Source organism: Hemicordylus capensis, chromosome 12 (assembly GCF_027244095.1).
Source record: "Hemicordylus capensis ecotype Gifberg chromosome 12, rHemCap1.1.pri, whole genome shotgun sequence".
Classification (NCBI taxonomy): domain Eukaryota; kingdom Metazoa; phylum Chordata; class Lepidosauria; order Squamata; family Cordylidae; genus Hemicordylus; species Hemicordylus capensis.
This window is the reverse complement of record NC_069668.1, coordinates 12254153-12276341: the sequence shown is the minus strand read 5'-3', so window position 1 is coordinate 12276341 and position 22189 is coordinate 12254153. Positions and strand designations below refer to the sequence as shown.

Genomic DNA, 22189 nt, shown 5'->3' with positions numbered 1-22189 from the left:
AGTCTTTCACTGAAGAAAAACTGACTGTACGCTGGGAACCAAAATCTCATCTCAATTGTAAAACGCTAACCTCCACAGTTCCCGAACACTGCAGAACTCCATCATCAGCTTGCCTCAAAACAGCTCCGGAATAAAAGATGCTCTGCTTAACCTTTGGCGGTCGCAGGAGGAAGCCGATCACAAATAAATAATTATTTTGAACATGTCGTCCCTTCAGTTAGAGCTGGCACACACCACCCACTGTGATCACCCCAGAAAATTCTCCAACCTGTTTGTTCAGCATACTGACCATGTTGGTAAATAGTTTAGGTGTCTGATTGCTTGGAAGCAATGTGCTTTGGGTGGAGATTGGGCCTCTGCTTCCAGATGTGAGAGCAGAGTTGGGACCAGGGTTGCCTTTCACAGGGATTCTCAGATGTTGTTGGCTACAACTCCCAAAATCCCCAGCAAAAGGCCTTTGCAACTGGGGAAGCTGGTAGTTGTAGAGAACAACATCTGGGAATCCCTGTTGCATTCCCCACACTGGTTGGGTCAAGGCGTTGGTGCGCCCTAGGCACAGTCTGAAAATTACACCCCCAATGAAAATATGAAGTACACAGTTTTTATCTCTCGAAACAAGTTCCCACATTGGTTGGGAGAACAAGGGGAGAACAACTGGCCCAAGTTAGGGCTGAGAGAGATTCCTGCCTGCAACCTTGGAAGAAGCCGCTGCCAGTCTGTGAAGACAATACTGAGCTAGGTGGACCAAGGGTCTGACTCAGTATATGGCAGCTTCCTATGTTCTTATCCATCCCCAGCACAGCACCCCTCCCCCCCCCTCTATACACACACACACACACACATACCCCTCCTTGGCCCAGTCAGCTGAATACGAGGAACTTGCCATTTTGGAAAGGTGTCCACTTCCGGCCCAGGCAGCTGAATATGAGAATGAGAGCATTGCCATTTTGAAAGGGTGCCTCCTTGGCCCAGTCAGCCCAATATGGGAGCACAGCCATTTTGAAGAGGAGTCCCCTTGGGCCCGTGAGGAAGTGCGACTTAACGAGGCCCACCTGTGCCTGAGGGGGAAAGCTGTTGGTTCGTTATGGAGCACCTGCTGGACTGCAAAAATTTCCCACAGTGGTTCCCACAGCAAAAGCAATGAGAAGATGGTTCCCTGCCCCAAAGAGGCCCCCCAACTAAAAAGAAACCTAAGACAGATGCCAGCAACAGCCACTGATGTGGCTCTCCCCCTCCTCAGTGTAACAGAACCACCACTTTAAATGGTGCCTCTGCCCAGTGCTTGCTGCCACAAGACCAGCTCTCCTCCCCACGCTCCAGGGAAGGCTTTTATTGTGTGTGTGTGTGTTTATTGTTAAAGTTACACCCCGCCTTCCATTAAGAAAATCTCAAGGCGGCTCACAATAAAACTTTAAAACAAGGTTATTTTAAAAGACACATTAAAACATTGAGCTAAAAAAATATAAAAACCAATCTGATTTAAAACACAAAATAAATAAAACACAAGTATAAACAGTACAAAATACAAGAAAGAAGCAGCAGCAATTTTCTGCTCTTGAGAGGCAGAACTGACAGCTTCTGAAGAATGAAATAAACTAGAAAATTGAGGGTGAGGGTTTTTTTTGGGGGGGGGGTGTTAATGTTTAAGCCTGACAGGATAGAGTTCTGGGTGGCAACTAGGGGGTGTCTACTGCAAGTCCCAAAGCATTGAAGCTTGCTGGAAGACTGGGTCAGCTGTTCTCCTTTGGGCCGACCTACCATGCAGGGTTGTTGTGAGAACAGAACGGGAGGGGACTTCCATGATCTAGGCTTGCCAGCTCTGACTGAAGCTCTGCCTAGAGATACAAACCCTCCAATATTTCCCATGGAATCAAACCACTGAAATCTGCTAGGATTGCATTCAAGTGTCACTTGAAGATGGGTGCCAGTTCCTGGAACAATGCGATCTACCTTGCAGGGTTGTTGTGAGGTTTAAGTAAGGAGGAGAACCAGGAATGTTCCCCCACTACTCATTGGGGGAGTAGTGATAGGTTTGCCAACTCTGACTAGAGCCATTCCTGGATTATTTTCCCCAACATTTTCCCCAGTATCTAGCCAGTGCTTTTCATTTTTTTAAGAAAAACCATATCACGCCACATTTTGAAATATCAAAGCATTAAACTTTCCAAGATTGCTTTCAGGGATGGAGGCTGAATCATGGAAACTCCAGGGCAACCTGGCATTATTTGATCCCCGCAACAAGCCTGGCTACCTCGCAGAGTTGTTGTGAGGGTAAGATAAAGGGGAGAGTTATCTCTTGGAGGGACCTTCCAAGCTCTTTGAAAGGACAAAAGCTTTCTCGCGAATGCAGAAAAAGACGGGTTCTGAGTTCCCTCCCTGGCAGCATCTCCAAGATCGGGCTGAGAGAGACTCCTGCCTGCAACCTTGGAGAAGCCCCTGCCAGTCTGTGAAGGCAATCCTGAGCGAAATGGGCCTATGATCTGACTCAGTATTTGGCAGCTACCTATGTTCCTGTCTTTTTCTGCATTCGCAAAAAATTCTTGGTTTGTTTTATGCTATAGACTGGAACATAGGCAGCTGCCATATACTGAACCAGACCATTGGTCAATCTACTCAGTCTTGTCTACCCAGACTGGCAGCAGCTTCTCCAAGGTTGCAGGCAGGAGTCTCTCTCAGCCCTATCATGGAGATGCCACCAGGGAGGGAACTTGGAAGCTAGCTGCTCTTCCCAGAGCAGCTCCATTATCCCCTAAGAGGAATCTCTTCCAGTGCTCACACATCAAGTCTCCTATGCAAATGCAACCAGAGCAGACCCTGCTTAGCTAAGGGGACAAATCATGCTTGCTTCCCCAAGACCAGCTCTCTTCCCTGCCCAGAGACTTTAGTAGTGGGCAGTATACAAATTTGCTAAATGCATTCTGTTGGGATGCCATGTTACCTGGTCACTTGGGTGGCCCTGTGGAGACCGGAGGAGGCCGTGGCATCCCTCCTGTGGGGCTTTCGTCCTCTTCAGGGACTGGTAGAGATGAGAAGGGTCCAGGCTGGTTGGCTCCCAGGGGGGTTGAGAGAGCAAGGCAGGGGGGGCTGCAGGAAAGAGCTCTGGGGAGACTGCTAGGTTGGGCAGGGCAGGAAACAGGAAGCCAGGTGAGCAATGGGGTGGGGCTGGGAGCAGGCTTTAAGCCCTGTCTGCTGTGCACTGGAGTATTTAAAGACAAGGCAGCTGATGAGAAGCAGCTGCTTCTGAGTGTGGCAGCCAGAGTCTTCCAGGTGAGGGAACTGACTTAATGCAGCAGGCCAGCAGAAGGACTCAGGTGACCAACTCACCTCTTCCCCTGGCAGCTCCTGAGGCTGACCTTTTTTTGGTGTTGACCCAGTCATTCTGGAGTCCAAGAAGGGCTAGGAGCCCACCTCGTCCCCTGGGAGTGTGACACATACATGCATGCACGCATACTCATATACATACATGCATACATACGTGTCAGCACTGCAAGGTATTCCCCTCTGGGGATAATGGGGCCGCTCTGGGAAGAGCATCTAGCTTCCAAGTTCCCTCTTTGGCAGCATCTCCAAGATGGGGCTGGGAGAGACTCCTGCCTGCAACCTGGGAGAAGCCGCTGCCAGTCTGTGCAGACAATACTGAGCTAGATGGACTACACTAACCACTACACCACACTGGCAGCATCCCCAAGATGGGGCTGAGAGAGATTCCTGCCTGCAACCTCGGAGAAGCCACTGCCAGTCTGTGAAGACAATACTGAGCTAGATGGGCCAATGGTCTGACTCAGTATTTGGCAGCTTCCTATGTTCCAGTATTCATATTTCTTCTGTCATGAAAGTAATTCCCTCTCACCCTTCAGTACTGCATATTTGTCAAACTAGGGTAATTTCTCTCAGGGGGTCTCCTGCAAGTGAACTAGGCTTCTTCGGTTCTTTTTTATTTATTTCCTGATGACTGGATTTCTTTTCCTTGCCTACATAGCTGCAGATACAGCCCCATTTGCAGCTGCAAGACCCCCGTTTCCCCCACTCTAAAGTCGCCAGACAAAAGCTGGTTTCGTTCCGCCAAAAGCCAATAATTCCCGGCATTACCCACCAGCCTGTCACATACCTAGCTAGCAGCACTCACTGCCCCAGCTCCAAACATCTGGGTTATAGTGCTATTCAGGAGATCTATGGCTTGGGATGAGAAGGAATGGAAGGAAATACTGTTTTCCGGAAATAAAGGGATAAAGCCTTTTTTTAAAAAAAGGCACAGAGAGAGAAACTGGAACACTTGAAGCTGCCTTATGCCAAGTAAGACCATTGGCCCAACTAGTTCGGGACTGTCAACACAACTGTGGCTGGGGGTGATGGGAGTTGTAGTTCAGCAACATCTGGAGGGACAAGTTTGCCCAGGGGTAGAGTATCTGCTTGAACACTTCTGCATTCAAGGTTCAAGGTCCCAGGTTCAATGCCTGGTAGTTGGGCAAAGAGGCACCTTTTTAACATGTTTATTCTCATTATTATTATTATTATTATTATTATTATTATTATTACATTTATATCCCGCTCTTCCTCCAAGGAGCCCAGAGCGGTGTACTACATACTTAAGTTTCTCTTTCACAACAACCCTGTGAAGTAGACTAGGCTGAGAGAGAAGTGACTGGCCCAGAGTCACCCAGCAAGTCTCATGGCTGAATGGGGATTTGAACTCGGGTCTCCCTGGTCCTAGTCCAGCACTCTAACCACTACACCATACTGGCTCTTTAGCAGGGGAAAGTAACTGGCCCTATCTGCCCCCAACACAGGACCTCCAGTGACTGTTGCTGGTGTCTATTTCATGTTTCTTTTTAGACTGTGAGCCCTTCAGGGACAGGGATCCATCTTATTTATTTGTTATTGCTCTATGAAAACTGCTTTGGAAACTTTGGAAAGCGATATATAAATTGTTGTTATTAACCATAACAAATTGTTGTTGTTTTTGTAGCAGCATATCCTGCAGGCTTGACACACAGGGTTTCTACCCCGAATCTCCTGCAGGAGAGAGTGTGTGCGTTCACACCAGCCAAACGTACCCCGAGGTTGTAGTACAAAAGCAGCTGGAAGATCGAGGTTGTGCAGCCTCTTGGCCCAGACAGCAGGGCTAAGTTGATTATACAGGAAGTTGCCTTGCACCAAATCAGACCCCCTGACTCCATGTACCTCAGTAGTGTCTACTCTGACTGGCAGTGGCTCTCCAAGGTTCCAGGCAGATGTCTCTCCCAGGCCTATTGGGAGATGCTACCAGGGATTGATCCTGGGACCTTCTTCATGCAAAGCAGGTGCTCTACTGCTGAGTTACAGCCCTTCCCCGGAAAACTCCAGGAGAGCTGGTCTTGTGGCCACAGGTATGACTTGTCTCTTTTGTTAAGCAGGATCTACCCTGGTTTGCATTCGAATAGGAGACCACATGTGGGCACTGTATGATATTCCTCTTAGGGGAAGGGGCCATAGTACAGTGGAAGAACACCTGCATGCTTGCATGCAAAGGTTCCCAGCATGAATGGTCTCCTTTGCTAAGCAGAGTCCACCTTGGCTTGCATTTGGATGGGAGACTACATGTGTGAGCACTGAAAGATATTCCCCTGAGGAGTTAATGGGGCCGTTCCGGGAAGAGCACCTGCACCCTTGCATGCAGAAGCTTCCAAGTCCCCTCCCTGGCAGCATCTCCAAGCTAGGGCTGAAAGGACTCCTGCCTGCAACCCAGAACCTCAGGGGTATACTCGTGAGTCAAATGGGCTGTAACCCAAAATTTGGCTTTAAAAAAGCCAAATCTGGCAACAGAGGTCTATGCAGGCGATCCTGAGCTAGATGGACCAAGGGTTTGACTCAGTAGAAGGCAGCTCCCTATGTCAGAGCCTCGGGTTGAGGAGTGACTACTCTGAGGCTGCTGCCAGGGATTGAACCTGGGATGTTCTGCCAAGAACAGCCCAGTGGCAGGCAGTTGGAGAATGGCTAATCCATCCAAGCAAGAAGTGGACCACAACATTATACATATCTGAGCGACTCTCTCTCTCTCTCTCTCTCTCTCTCTCTCTCTCTCTCTCTCTATATATATATATATATATATATATATATATATATAAAATCAAACCCACAGATGACTGCTGTTTCATTTACGAGCAGCTGCTGAAAGTCTTATATGCCTATTAACCAAGTGGTCGTTGATTTATTAAGGCTAAAAACGCATCAAAACAAATGGCCATCACATCAACTTCTATTGCTGTGTACTGCACTTTAATGGGGTTACATTCAAAGGGCAGCATGGGTGGAGAGATTGCTTAGAAAGCCATCCGGGGGGGCAGAGAACTCTCTCCTTACTCAAGAAACCCAAGCTCCTGGCTACCGATGAAGCAGTAAAAAGACCCACCCGGCAAAAGGTGGTGACCCCAAGGGAAGGGATTGCTTTCAGCTCCTGTACTCTCCCCACATTCTGCCACGTTAAGACCAAGACGAAATGCTTTGCCTCCCACATTTTGCAAGCTGCCTCCCACTGAGTCAGATTCCTGCCAGCATCCCTCCACAAAGGGAAACGGTTGCACCATTTCCTTGGCTTCTTTTGCTTTCTCGGTGACCGATCTGTGCTCCCCTCATTCACCTGCGTATTTTAGTAGAGATAATTTGACAGTGCTTTATCTCCTGAGAGAGACCGGCCATCTTTCACTCAAGGACTCTCCCATGCCCTGAAATAAGACGAATTGCCCCCTTTGCTAAGCAGGGTCTGCTCTGGTTTGCATTTGAATGGGAGACCACTTGAGGACACTGGAAGATATTTCCCCTTAGGGGATGGAGCCACTCTGGGAAGAGCATCTAGGCTCCAAATTCCTTTCCTAGCATCTCCATGAGAGAGCTGAGAGAGATTCCTGCCTGCAACCTTGGAGAAGCCGCTGCCAGTCTGTGTAGACAATACTGAGCTAGATGGACCAAGGGTCTGACAGTATACGGCAGCTTCCTATGTTCCTATGTAACAGTTCAAAAGCACAATTGCCTTTCTCAGCCGCACTGAGGGAGGCTAAAGGCGGGCGCTTTCACCGTACATGTTCCACAAAGAAATCCCTTTCTGCCTGTCCATTTTGCAAGCACTCTGGTTTGAGCCACTCCAAATATTAGCTTTCTGCTTTTCAAAATATTTCCATTTAAATGTAGATTTTGACCTTCTTGTCCGTGAAATATTAATAAGGGAGATACCGATTCCAGTTCTTCTGAAGGAGCGGCCTCTCTATTACACGCAGACATCACCTCCAGAGTAGGGGTCTGCATGCATGGTTTGTAGCGGAACCGTTTTGGCTTGAACCGGGCCGGGTCGTAGGTTTGATCGCTGACCGAACGGGGAGGCGGTTCAGCCGATGACTGAATGAAACCAGGTGTGATTCAGGTGAACCGGTTCTGCAATGGTAAGGGGCAGTTGGGCGGGGGTGGCAAGAGAGATAAAAAGCTCCTTATACAGCCAGTGCTGCTGCTATCGCTCACCACGGCTCACCCTCCCGGCATGGCCCCAAGCATGCTCCCCTGTCCTTTACCAAGCCGCCGCCCAGCTGGCAGTTTGGTAAAAGAGGGAGGAGCCCACTTGAGGCCACACTGGGAGGGCAAGCAGGGCTGCCGGCAGCCGGGTAAAGAGCTTTGTACCTCTCTTGCCATCCCCGCCTGGCCTCCCTTACCTTTAGCTGAATCCCTCATCCCTGTACCTCACCAGATTCTCCTTTAGAAATATACTGGCTGCCCAAACCACCAAACCAATTCGAATCGGACGAGCCGGCCGGTTCGATCAAACCAGTTTGGAGCAATGCAGTTCAGTTCGAATGGGTTTGGATTCGAACCAAACCGCATTTTTTGGTCCGTGCACGTCCCTACCCAAGAGACCCGTTGGGCTGCAGAGAATTCTTCTGGCGCTCTCCGGATGGACAGGTCCTCCTTTCCTCACACCTCTCCAAAACAAGATGGGCAGCGAGGAAAACCAATCTGCACCCCTCACTTGACTAACGCCCGCCCGCACCAAGAGCAGACCTGTTGTATCTTTTCAAATAACTCACAAAAGATGGGTAATTTGGTCTGAAATAGTTCTCAGTGTTGGCAAATAAAGCAACAGTCTGAAGATTAACGTAGGCCTACATTTCTTGATAATAACTGCAGGCCATTAAGCAGAATGGGGAATGAAACTCGCAAATTGCCCTCCTTATCCTTCTTTATCGCCCTCCTTATTCAATCAGCGGAGAGTCAACTCCCCTCTCCCCCCACCCCCCAAGATCCCATTATGCCTTTCTGCTGGAAGCTGGAAGAAATAACCTCTGCAGACAGCAGGGAGGACTGGAGAGCAAAGCCGTGTCCACTTCTGATCTAGCAGGAGAGTTTGGCTGCCATCCAGGCCTGTGCTTGGAGAGAACTCAGGGAGTTGAACCATCACAAAATGTGGGTTCAGTTCCAGTCCTGGTAATCTGTATCTTTGAACTCTCTCGTCTGGCTCCAGATCAAGGATCACCCACCCCCAGGAACAGCCTGCAGTCTCCAGCAATGGATAGTCAGGCAATTCTTAGAACCAGTCCTGGAGATTTCTTATGGCTTGATCTTAAGAGAAGAGATCTAAGCGAGGAGGGTTAGGGTAGCAAGCATGAAATGTTCACCTTGCTAAACAGGGTCCACCCTGGTTTGCATTTGAGTGGGAGACTAGAAGTATGAGCACTGTTAAGATATCCCCCTTAGGGGATGGAGCCCCTTTGGAAAGAGCATCTAGGTTCCTGGTTCCCTCCCTGGCAGCATCTCCCACGAGATAGGACTGAGAGAGAGTCCTGCCTGCAACCTGGGAGAAGCCGCTGCCAGTCTGTGGAGACAATACTGAGCTAAATGTGCAAGGGTCTTGGAGATGCTGCCAGGGAGGGAACCTGGCACCTAGATGCTCTTCCCAGAGCAGTCTCAGCCCCAAGGGGAATATCTTACAGTCAGTAGCAGCCGGTGAAGGGGCCGGTGGAGGGACGGCGAGAGGCACCTTTAAGAGTTAAAGAAGAGGGGCTTACCTCCACTCTTGCCACACCTGAATGCTGCTCGGAGAAACAGCGGGCTGCCCAGCACCCCCTGCGGCAAAGGATCGCTTCTAGTCTCCCTTTCATATGCAACCAGGGTGGACCCTGCTTAGCTAAGGGGACAAGTCATGCTTGCTGCCACAGGACCAGCTCTCCTCTCCATATAAAACTCATATAAAACACAGTAAAATAACCATCAATAAAAACTTTAAAACACGATAAAGTAAAACACGATAAAAATCCCAACAACAAAGAGGTGCGCTTTCAAATGTAGCTTCAAAATGGCGATTCTGAGTCTGGTTTCGTTTGGGAGCGCATTCCAGAGCCGTGGGGCAACTCCAGAGAAGTCCCAGTTTGGGGTCACCACCAAATGAGCTGGTGGTCACTGCAAGCAGACCCCCCACTCCCAAGATCTTAACAGGCAGTGGAAGATGCTCACTCAAATAATTTCAGAAATCCCCCCCCCAAAAAAAAACCACATCTCAACAACCTGGCCCTCTATTTGGAGCCATTTCAGCCCAGCCTTACTATCTTGGTGGCCCAATGAATAAAATGAAGCAACGGGTACATAAACAACTCCTTTCCCTTTCTGAAATTAGAGCCTAGATAACCTCATGGCAAGAAAGCAGCAGTTTGCAAATGAGGGATGAAATTGCCTCCCAGCAAAAAAAAGCAGAACAAACTCCAGCAGCCACTGATGGGAGGGAAAATTGCAATTTCACTAACAAATAACCAGGGATGAGCAACCGATTGTTAAATGTAAATAAACAGCCCCACCCTTCCGCCCTCCTTCCCCCTACAGTTTGCTTTCACTGGCACAGTGCTAAATCACATTACGGTGACAAGGGAGTCCGCGGTAAGCATTTTAAAATGGGTGTTTATTGCATTTGGGATTGTGCAGGGCTCGCTGAGATAATCAAGATGCCAAAAGTAAGCAGAGCGGAGGACAGGAAATCCTCCCCGCTGCCTCTGAGAATTGAAGGAGGGTTTGGATGAAAAAATCCATGCCTGGGCGAAGAAAGCCAGGGGATTTGTTTCTTTTTACACCATCTGTTATCTGAAGATAACAAGACTTCAGTGGGCTTCTGCGGCACAACTCAGATGTGCATAGGTGCATAGGAAGCTGCTGTCTACTGAGTCAGACCCTTTGTCTATCTAGCACTGTACTGTCTACCCAGACTGGCAGCGGCTTCTCCAAAGTTAGAGGTAGGCACCTCTCTCAGCCCTATCCTGGAGATGCTGCCAGGGAGGGAACTTGGGATCTTCTGCATGCAAGCAGGCAGGTGCTCTTCCCAGAGCAGCCTCATCCCCTAAGGGGGATATCTTACAGCTCACGCACGTGATCTCTCATTCAAATGAAAACCAGGGCTGACCCTGCTTAGCAAAGGGGACAATTCGTGCTGGCTACCACAAAAACCCTTAAGGAAAGTAGGCTAAAAAGAAAAGCAGAATCAGGTGCAGTTTGTGTGTGTGTGTGCATGCGTTGGGGGGGCAGGGTGTTCATCCTCTCACCTTCCTAAATTTTAAGCAGAATGTTCCATTCTGGAAATGCTCAGCTCAGCCCTATAACACAATTGATTCAAACCAGACCAATTTGGGACAGAATGAACCATTCTGATAAAAAAAACCCCTCCCCGACACACACACACACACACACACACACACACACACACACACTCATGTTTTTCGATGACTCAAACGAGGAATATTAAAGAAATACGTTGCTTGAAGTCATTGTTGTTTTTTGTGTGCCAGAGACCAACTGATGTAATTATATTGGCATTTTAATTAACTCCTTTGCCCTTGCTGTTCCGTTTTTCTCCTTCTTCCAAGCTTGTTAGGACCTGGGGTTGACATAAATAAATGAACTCGAGCAACCAGGAACAGATTTCTCTCGGAGAGACAGACCAAATCTGAACTACTTTAAATCTAGAAAGGTGGTGCTGCAGTGAAGCTCGTCTTTCTCCACCCCTCTCAGATCCTGGTTATACACTCTCGGCTGCCCTGTTTCCTGGTGCGCTGGCCAATAGGAGCTGAGCAGCTGGAACAAATGATAGGTGAAGCAAACTTGATTCAGTTGAGGCTGTCCAGGAGGCAGAGAAACTGCGGTTCATCCCTCTACTCACCCAGGATATCTGAGCCAGGCAACTGCTATGTTCATATGCTCCACTATTGAGGTGTTCTTATGTGTCTCTACAACTGCACTAAATTTGGTCCAAAATGGTTAGGTGAAAAAATGTCCCTAAACATCCCTACCCATGCTTTAAAGGCTCTAGACGTTTCCCTTGGAGCAGGGAATAGGCGAAGGCAGAGGAAGAATTGGATGCATCTGGCAAAGCACTCAATTTTGCTGCCTGGAACCAAATATCAAATGACATATCTAGCTGGGTGACTTTGGGCCAGTCACTTCTCTCTCAAGCCTAACCTACTTCACAGGGTTGTTGTGAAAGAGAAACTCAAGAATGTAGTACACTGCTCTGGGCTCCTTGGAGGAAGAGCGGGATGTAAAATGTAAAAATAATAAATAAATAAATAGATTTTAGAGGACTGGAAGGAGAGCTGTCCCATTCTGTAGCTCAACATCAGAAAGACGTTGGGATACCAGAGCCTTTGCTCTCCGCAATTTAGTTATTTATTTATTAGAAACATTTAATAAACCGCCCACTCCGAAGACTCCGGGCAGTGCACAAAAACATGCAAAACAAGACAACATTAAAAATTACATTCTAAGTTAAAAACTAAAGTAACTAACAAAAAAGAAAAAAGAAATAGGTAAACTACAGGGCAAAAGCCTGGTGAAAAAGAAAAGTCTTCAACAGAAATTTGAAAATCAGGAAGGAAGGGGCTAAACGTATCTGAAGGGGAAGAGAATGCCAAAGAATTCCAACAGTTGTTCAGGGTCTAACCCTACTGAAAGGCATTTGTTAATTATCCCCTCAGACCAAGTAGGGCATGGGGGGTGTTTCCTTCATATGCAACCAGGACAGGCCCTGCTTAGCAAAGGGGACAATTCATGATTGCGACCATGAGACCAGCTCTCCTTCTGCGGTTTCCTGGAACCACAAGGAACCACAAAGAAGAGTAAGGAAAGGGTTGGGGACCACTGAGGAGGCTGGTAAGGAAGGGACGTTGAGTTCCTCCGAGCCATCCTGGCTTGTCCAGTTCTCCATGTTTCTCCTGATTTCCGGGTGACAGAACATTTCCCGACTAGAGGAGAAATGATCGGTGGAGTTCTCCGATCCGGAGAGCTCGGCAGAACTCGTCCATCTCTACAGCCAAGGCCCGTTTCATTTTTTCTTTGTTCCCTGCCCTTTTCCCCAGCTCTAGGGAGCTGTCAGCTTGCCAAGGGAAAGGAGAGCGGAGTGTTTGCTGTTCACCAGACAAGAGAACGACATGTCAACATGCAGCAGCGGAGGGCTTTCTCTGCTGAAAGCCCAGCTCCCTGGAGGGACAGAGGCCGAGGCTTCGACAGAAATCCATACCTGCGCGGGAAAGGACTGCCCTTGCCAAAACAAGGGAACACACTCTGCAGAGTGACACATGGGTGAACTCACGGCTCTTCCCCGGCTCGGGTGAACAGGGGCGTCACGGGACAAAACCGCTGTGCAAACGGCTTGGGAGAAAACGAAGCGGACATGGTGCGGAGGAGACTCAAACAAGGGGACTCGTGCTTGAAAAGAGGAGTCGAGTCAAACGGTGTGTCGGAAGAGCGGGGGCAGAGTGGGGCTTCTCCGGCCCAATGGGAACTGCCACTGCAACGAGAGAAAACAGAGCGGCATTTGGAAGCGGGCACTGGGAGGAGAGCTGGTCTGGCGGTGAAGGGCAAGTTGTGCCCTCGAGTCGGTGTCGACTCCTGGCGACCACAGAGCCATGTGGTTTTGTTGGGTAGAATACAGGAGGGGGTTGCCACTGCCATCAAATTAATAAAGTGGCCCTAGTTCATCCAACTAGGTTTTCCTCCTCTCTCTTTTTCCTCCTCTCTGGGTCTTCCTCCTCCCTTGCGTCTACACAATCACTTCTACCCAGGTTTTCCTCCTACCTTCTCAAACCTGGGGTTTTGATCGTGAGAATTATTATTTTATTATTTCTTGTGTACACAGTCAGACCGGTGTTATCGACTGGTTTGTTTTATCCAGACATCAAGTCCTTCCCAAGGACCTGGGATGGCTGGATTTTATCATTAATACTGTTGGTTATTATAGATATCGTCGCAAAATATAGGCCGTTCCCAGTAAAATTGCTTTTTGTAATTGGCTGATGGTGATTTATTATTATTATTATTATTATTATTACTACTACTACTACTACTACTACTACTACATTTTATATCCCGCTCTTGGCATGTCCTCCAAGTGTGAAATTCTCATGTGTAGAATGTTGATGGAGATGGAGAAAGAGAGAAATGAACCACAGAGGAGAATGGCGAAAGGAGAAACGTGGCCGTCTCGAGCAACCATTTCAAATAACTGAGAGTCAATTTGTACTACAAGAGACGTCTCCCGGCTTTCAGATCTATTCCCCCACTGAACAGAGAGACCTGTTCAAATGCTCAAAACCAGGCAGCTCGCAGAGAACCTCCGGAGAAATCCCAGGCCTAAGACACAGGCAAATAATAATATAAAAAGAGCAGACAAAAGTGGAATAGGAGGAGAAGTTGGAGAAGGGAGAGTTCAAAAGAGATGCTCCTCTCTGGACCAATCTGTCTTTAATATGCCTCAAGCTAGCTAAGAGCAGAACGGTGCCACAGGCAGCAGACATCCCTTCACTCTCATACTTTCATTCCGCAAAGTCTTGATTATTCACACACGACACCCTGCAGCAAGGTCGCTGTGCTACTTTGGTAGCTGGGGGAATTGCGTATTAGGCCAATTCACGCACACACGTGACTGGGATCCTGTTTGACGACACTGTGGTAAAGGCACCAGATCTACATAGGCACATAGGGAGCTGCCATTTACTGAGTCAGACCATTGGTCCATCTAACTCAGTATTGCCAACACTGACTGGCAGCAGCTGTCCAAGGTTTCAGGCAGGAATCTCTCCCAGCCCTATCTGGAGAAGCTGCCAGGGATGGAATCTGGGACCTTCCACATGCCAAGCAGATGCTCTGCCACTGAGATACAGCCCCATCCCCTAAGGCAGGAGTAGGCGACCTCGGCTCTCCAGCTGGGACTGAACTGAAACTCCCAGCATCCCCAGCCACAAAACATTATGGCTGAGAGACAGGTTTCCCCCTCCACCTTCCAATGCATGCCGTGCACAGCTTCTAAAAAAAGACCCCCTTTATCCAAGTAAGCAGATCACCCACTGGGTGTGATCTGGCACAAACCCAAAGTCGCAGTTTGGTTCAAAAAGGCCTTAGAAGCCTGTTAAAGACAGGATTCACCTTTGCTTGTAAAGGGGAATCCTCACCAGATTCCACTTTACAAGCCTAGCCTGTCAAACCAGGTCGAACCGGTTCCACCCAGTTCGATTAAACGGACCGAACCGCTGGCCGGTTCGACCGAACCGGATCGCAGCCTGGCGATTCAGTGTGAATTCAAACCAAACTGCAAAAAGCAGTTCCATGCACACTCCTACTATATACCACTCGGATCCAATGTCTGCGAGTTTGCCCAGTCACTCATTCTAAAGCAGGGGTGCGCAAACAACAGCCAGAGGGGTTGGCCCTCTGGCTATTGTTGAACTACAACAACTGTGGCTGGGGATGATGAGAGTTGTAGTTCAAGAGCAGCTGGAGGGCCAAGTTTCCCCACCCCTGCTCTAAACATACGGCACTGCAATTGCCAGGACGTATCCCTCTCGTGCCGTACGTGACATCTGCTCGGTGGCCTCCTTCTTTTCGTCGTCTTCTCTCTCTCAAAAGTACCATCATTATCTCTCCAAAGTGGCCCCAATGAAGACGTTGAGCTTCGCAAACACAATTAGATAAGCTTTTAAGCAGCAAACCAGCCCAAGTACATTTCCCATTAAAGAAATCAGCCTCCGTACAACGGCCATTCATACAAAGAGGACTGGGGCTAATTTCACTGGGAGATGGGGAGCATCTGTTCTGTACATATTAGGGAAGTAGGCTCTCAACTTCTCTTTTCTTTTTTTTCCCCTGGGCTAAATTCCATGCTTGGCATCACTCCAGCTTTTTGCGCGCACACACACACACACACACACACTACACAACTCAAATCCAGGTGTCTCTGGATACCATCAGAAAAGAATTTGTCCAACATGTCTGTTTATGATCTTATCGCCCGGCTAATTACTGCCAAAACAATGTAATGAGAAGCACGCCCTCCATTCGGAGGCTGACAGCTTTAATAGGCGTTTCAATATTGGTTTGTCTGGCAACGTCAAAATGACAGGACCGCTTACTGTTAATCAGAGGTGCAGTGTGCACGACGGTGTACAAGATCTGGGCTAAGCTGGGCTCAGCGCGGCGGAATTATCAGAGCTGCGAGACGCCATCAATATGTTTTGATCTGGGTGTCAGATGTGTTTGGTTCCATGTTAATGGCCTCGCTTTGTGTTGCTAAATTGCGTTGTCATCTATTCCAAGGCAGGCCTTCCAGCGGGGATTGCTTAGGAAAGTCAACCAACAAAGCTTGCCTTTTTGCCGATCAGATGCTCTCATAAGAACTTCGGAAGCTGCCTCCTACTGAGTCAGACCCTTGGTCCATCTAGCTCAGTACTGTCTACACAGACTGGCAGCGACTTCTCCAAGGCTGCAGGCAGGAATCTCTCTCAGCCCTGTCTTGGAGATGATGCCAGGGAGGGAACTTGGAATCTTCTGCATGCAAGCAGGCAGGTGTTCTTCCCAGAACGGCCCCATTATCCGCTCAGGGGAATATCTTCCAGTGCTCATACATGTAGTCCCCCATTCAAATGCAAACCAGTGTGGGTCCTGCTTAGCAAAGGGGACAATTCAGGCGTGCTACCACAAGAGCAGTTCTCCTCGCATACTCACTCTCTCTCTCCCATTTATCAGCTTAAGATTAGCGGGGTCATGTTACATAGGAACATAGGAAGCTGCCATATACATAGTCATACCATTGGTCCATCTCGCTCAGGAGCGGCTCCATCCCCTAAGGGGAATCTCTTACAGTGCTTACAATTCTAGTCTCCCATTCATATGCAACCAGGACAGACCCTGCTTAGCTAAGAGGCCGAAGTTGAGCAGCCCTGGTGTAGACGATACCGAGCTAGAATGAGATGATACCACCCTGGTGTAGACGATACTGGTCTGATTCAGTAGAAAGCATCTTCCTATGTTCCTACATTTATTTCTTTATTCAACATATGTTTATACTGCCCAAAACCTACGTCTCCGGGCGTTTTACAACAAGATAAAAACAAAAATAAAACACTAGTTAAAAACAAAAACAAGAGATTTAAAAACAAGAACTTGAAAGTACAACAATTTAAAATTTTAAGACAATATTCTAAAAACAACATTAAAGCAATCAAAACAATATCAGTTAAAAGCCTGGGTGAACAGAAGTGTCTTTAAAGACTTTTTTAAAGTTGTCAGAGATGGGGAGGCTCTGATTTCACTAGGGAGCGCATTCCGAAGCTCTGGGGCAGCAAGAGAGAAGGCCCATCATGTGTCTTGCTCATCACATCTGAATAGAGGAACAAACGCGCACTCACACGTGTGTGTGTGTGTGTGTGTGTGTGTGTGTGTGTGTGTGATGTTGAATATATTATTGATGAAACATTTTGAGCTATCCTTTCAAGAAGGGAGAGCCAGGTGGGACACAACGCCAGCTGGAGCCTGAAAAGTGCCATGTCTCCGTTCCCTTGGAGGCCGAGGCGATGATGAAGTGCCCCCCTTCGGGCGCCTATGTATCCTCTCGCCTCCCCGCCCGGCAAGCCCTCCGTTGCGGAGGCAACACCTTCCACCCCACAATGGCCCTCGGTCAGGGTGGCGGCGAAGGGGGTGGGCCGTGACTGGCACTCGGGCTACCCGGCGTCAGCGCCGGGATTCCAGGCACTCATCTCGGATATTTCAGGCGAGTTTCTTTTCAAGTTTCTTTTCAAGTTTATCAAGACCGCCAGAGATTTCCTGCTTCCTTTAAATAACTCTGACCCTTCTCCCTGGCTGCCCCTTATGCCCGGAACCACCTCCTAGACCTCCACAGATTACCTCCTTCCCTTAAAAGACTCCAGTTTTTCTCCCTTATGCCTTGAACTGCCTCCTGGAACAGTTATATTGATGGACAGCACTATATAAATATGAAATGGCAAAATTAAGAAAACACACAGAGCTTCCCTGAGCCTTCAGGGATGGAGGGATGGATAGATAAATGAATAAACAGACAGACAGAATCCAGCCCCAACAAAATCCTCTCTAATAAGATTTTGGGCCAGGAAGTGAAAGGATATGCATTTTCTATTGAACAAATATGCCCATTAGAGTCTAACCATTTTTAATTAAATTTTCACACACAATGAGTTCTTTGTTCACCAGGAAGGGCCCGACCCACAAAAAAAGGGGGATCCTTATCATTTCCAAATTTTCCAGCAGAAGTCAAGCCTGCCTCTCTTCACTGTGGGTGGCTGGGCTGAATCACACCACGTTTATTTCCGGGTACCACCCACATGCCATGATCTTCAACACCACCCCTGCCTCCCCCCACCCCAGATTTCCATGAGGCAGAAAGCAGCTTGTGCGAAATACTCCTCAGGTGAAGAAGAAGTCATTTTCCCCCTGGGGACTGCCTTTGTTTTTACCCACACACCGCTTGGAATCAGAGGAGAGAAACTCATGAGAGATTTCAATAATGGTTTCTCCTTCAGGAATCAGACATAATCTGCCTCCGAAGCTTGTTTGCTATTCAAGCTCCTTCTTGTCTCGGTATTGCTCAAATGATCTCAAAGAAAAATCTTTGCTACCCTCCCCACAAACCCACACCACCGGCTGCAGTTTCTAATTTACAACTGCAAAATATAATCTCTCCCAATTTGCATAAAAATGAACAGCCCTGGCAACACGATATTAAATTTGGAATTTGCATGGTCGGGTAGCTGAGTAATACGTTTGTATTGGAGATGTTCGCATCTCTAAACTCAAGTACTGGCAGATGTAATGAGATGATTTGCACACCTCCGTGAAAACAAATCAGCGATTAAGGGACTTGGATGCTGTGGTTACAGACCAAAAAGCACGCCGTGTACAGAATGGAGTCTGTTGGAAATGTCATACAAGAGGGAGCAGCCAACCATTCCGTCCGGCAGCATGTCCCTCTCCAAAACAGAAGGCAAACACAGACCTCCCTTCCCCCAAAAAAACCCTTTTCAAGCAAGGACCTGAAGCAATAAAGATTGAGCACTGGAAGTCACATAGGAAGCTGCCTTATACTGAGTCAGACCATTGGTCCTTCTAGCTCAGTACTGCCTACTTGCTGATTGATTTTCCCCAAAGCTGATTTTCTTTATTAAAAATCTAGTGAGCTCCCTCGACATTCAAGACTTTTGTTGTCTTCTTTGCCACCAGAAAGGGGAGTTTTAATGGCGCTAATTACACCGCGGAGGTTTCTCAGCAACGGTGCTCATTAGTCCACAATTCTTTAGACTCTTGGCGAACAAAAAGAACCACTTTAGCATGATCAGAGACATGCCAGGGTCAGGTAAGCACCTTCAACCCACAGTCCCTGCAGATCTGCTCAAGAAGATCCACAGGGATCAAGCAGATCTGCTCAACTGCCTTGGTTTGTTCTGGGCCTACTGTCTGCCTCAGTAGAAGGCAGTTTCTCCTGTAACTGGGAATGGGGCTATATCTCACTGGTAGAGCATCTGCTTCGTGGGCACAGGGTCCCAGGAACAGCTGGGAAAGGCCCTTACCTGAGACCCTGGAGAGTTGCTGCCAGTCATTGTAAACAACCGTGACCTGATGGACCAGGGGCCTGACTCAGTATATGGCAGTTTCCTAAGGATAGAATGCCACCTGCTCCAAGTTGAGCAGAGACACAGAAGCTGCAAGGGATGTGCACGAATATAATTTTGCAATTCAATTCAAATTCGAAATGAATAGGTTCAAAACAGGGTTGATTCAATTCAAATTTGAATTGATTCGAATTGGTTTCGAATCGATTTGACCCCATTTTGGTGCCTTGTTTTACCAATCAATCAGGGAGCCTGAATGTTTTTTTAAAGGCACCCAAATGGTTGCTGAATCTATTTGAATCAATACAAATTCGAATCGAATTATCTTTTTAGGGATGATTCGATTTGAATTTGAATCATTCAAAATTGCCTAGATTTGAGTCAAATCCATTCAAATTTGAATCTATCCTCACATCCCTAGAAGCTGCTTTTGCAGCCTCTCTGGGGAGGGCTCAGGGCAGTGGGGCTTCTGGAACCCAAAGGCTATGGCTGTAACACTCTCAAAGAACCAGCAGCAACCCACCATGCCCTTCTCATGAACAAGAGGAGAGCAGCGACAGCTAAGGAGGCAAATCCCTCTGTAAGCGAGAGGGGGAAAGGTAAATCTTGCAATAAGGCAGCTCCGTTTCTTGGTGCCGGGGATTTAAATGGATCTCGAGTGAACATAATCTGATGAGCTTGCAGAACTGCTTCCGCCAAGGAACAAATCACCTTCCTTTGTTGCCTTTAAGTATGGTAAAGCTCTTTTCAGCTTGAGAACCAATCTGGAAATACAGTTTGTTCATTCATTCATTCATTCATTCATTCATTCATTCATTCATTCATCATATTTATATACAAATTGGATCGAATTATCCTTTTAGGGGTGATATTTATTTTGTTTTTATATATCTCTGTCTCTGACTCTGTCTCTCAAACAATCAGAAGCCATTCACAGAGTGAAACAATCAAAATAATTTCACAGGGTAAAAACAACAGTTTAAAATAAATCGTATTTAAAAGCTGAGAGAAAACTGGTGCGTCTTAAGGGTCTTTTAAAAATAAATCAGAGAAAGAGAAGCTCTTCTTTTGACAGGGAGTGCATTCCAAAGCCCCGGGGGCACCCACAGAGAAGGCCCTGTCCCGAGTCACCACTAGATCAGCTGGCAGCAACCGTAACCAGACTGTAAAGCGTAACTGTCCATCCTTACCTCTAAAGACAGGGGCGGAGTGACGCTCTGGGGAATCGGGGAGGGTGGTGGCCGGAGAGGGAAGGAAACTGGCCTGCTGACGGGCAAGGGCTGAGCCCCTGAAGCCCGAGACGGGCCGCGGCAGGTGGGAGCTCCAGCCACAGAGAGCGCGGAGAAACCGCCAGGAAAGGCCGGGAGGGAGGTGCACGGGGATGACATTTACCTCCAGAAGTGGGCATAGCCAACCTGTCAGCTGGAAAATCTTGAGCTTAACTACAGCAACTGAAACTAAATAACCAATACAAGAATAGGGGAGAGGAGACTCTACAGAACAAATTTTAGCCCTTTTTATAGACCAATGCATTTCATTGCCTCTTTCATTTCTTCCCTAGCATCAATAGCTGGTTGCAGTTGCTCAATATACATGACCTCTTTGATCTTACACATAACTGGATTTCCTTCTATAGCCAAAATATACACTTTTTTGTTTTTGTTCAAGAATTCTCAGCTGTTTGTGGCAGAGCATTGACAATGGTGTCTTAGCATTGAAACACCTTTGCTCAGATTTGTAAGATTTTGGTTTTCTTTGTTTTTACTTACTTACTCTGTAAGCCCCACCCAGAGATGCTGCCAGGGACTGAAGGTGTGGGGTCAGATGCTCTTTTACTGAGCTCTGCCCTCATCCCCTAAAGGGAACACCTGTCAAAGCTCACATATATACACCCATCCAAAAGCAAACCAAGGTGGCCCCTGCTTAGCAAAGGAAACGCTTCATGCTCCCTACCACGACTGTTCTCCATATACAAGCGTGTCCCCTTTTTTTTCATTTGGAAAGTGTTGGCCACGTTAAACGAGTGTCCATATGGAGAAATGTGTCCCCTAGGAAGCTTACATCCCAGGGCCAATCAAAGGGGACATTTCAGATGCTCCCCCCTCAACGTTCACACACACACCCAGAGCTGTGCTGTGCCAGACGCACATTATCGCCCAGGTAATTCAATTGCTAACGTGCCCCGCAAAAACAACGGAGGGTGGCTCGGAGAGGACGCTTTATAATTGATCTGACCTTCTTCTTTCCCTGGTAATTCGCTGCTATGTAGATCAGCATGTTGTTGTTGTTTTTTAAAAACACTCACTTCGGAAGGGGCCAAGGGTCTGACTCAGTCCAGGGCAGCTTCCTATGTCCCTAGGATCTGCATCCGAGCCCTGTTCCGAAGGTCAGGAATGAAAGCTTCCTTTCCCTGCCTGTTACAGGGCCCCCCCCCATTCCTTCCCCTCCCACCAACCCACAGGCCAGCCTGTCTCCTTCTTTCTGTAGGCAGCTGCTCTTCCATCTGCCCTGCCCTCTTTCTGCGCCTGCCCTGGAAAAGTCCGCAGGAGGGTAAGCGGCTGAAATCCAATCCAGCAACTCTCTTTGGGAGAGGCAGCATAGCAGGCACTGCTCTTAATGGACGTGGCAGAAGAAAAGAAATCAGCTTATGCACCCATTCGGCAAAGAATGCTTTGTTCGCAGAATGCGGGCTGTCCAAACTGTCAGCTTTGCATTAGCTCGCCACTGGGGGAAACACACACACACACACACACACACACACACACAGAGATGCACAGTCAGGCTGATTCCCAATCCGCATCTAGGTTCCCAGTTCCCTGCCTGGCAGCATCTCCAAGATGGGGCTGAGAGAGAGACTCCTGCCTGCCACCTTGGAGAAGCCGCTGCCAGTCAGTGTAGACAATATGGAACTAGATGGACCAAGGGTCTGACTCAGTAGAAGGCAGCTTCCGGTGTTCCTGTTTGTTTGTGTACACATGTACAGCAAGGAGGAGGAGGAAGGGACTATTCCTGGTTGAAGAAAGGACTTTAAAAAAAAAATCAATGGATGCTTTTACGGACTAATTTCAGCAGATCAGATTACACAAGTTGGAGACAGACATCAAGGAAAAACCAGGAGAAAGATTTATGGATTATCCCCCCACCTGCCCCACTATTATGGATTGGTTATTAGTGCATTTCACCACTCCAGCTTCCTTCTAAATCAATGCTCTGAGTTTTCCAATGGCACTGTAGCCTAGAAAAAAATGTTTATAAGTCACGACAACATAACATTGCAA

The 22189-nt window shown here is 47.9% G+C and overlaps 1 protein-coding gene across 9 annotated transcripts in view; it reads right to left on the bottom strand.

Moving 5' to 3' along the window:
• Positions 1 to 22189, bottom strand: part of LOC128336036 (autism susceptibility gene 2 protein-like) — a 447244-nt gene that overhangs the window by 380635 nt on the left and 44420 nt on the right. Inside the window, exon 1 of one of the 9 annotated variants that reach the window (XM_053275139.1) lies at positions 2939 to 3126. The exons of the other annotated variants lie outside the window; for them this stretch is intronic. The gene's annotated coding sequence lies outside the window, so the exon portion shown is untranslated. Of the gene's footprint in view, positions 1 to 2938; positions 3127 to 22189 lie in introns of those variants that run through there. 9 annotated transcript variants of the gene reach the window in all.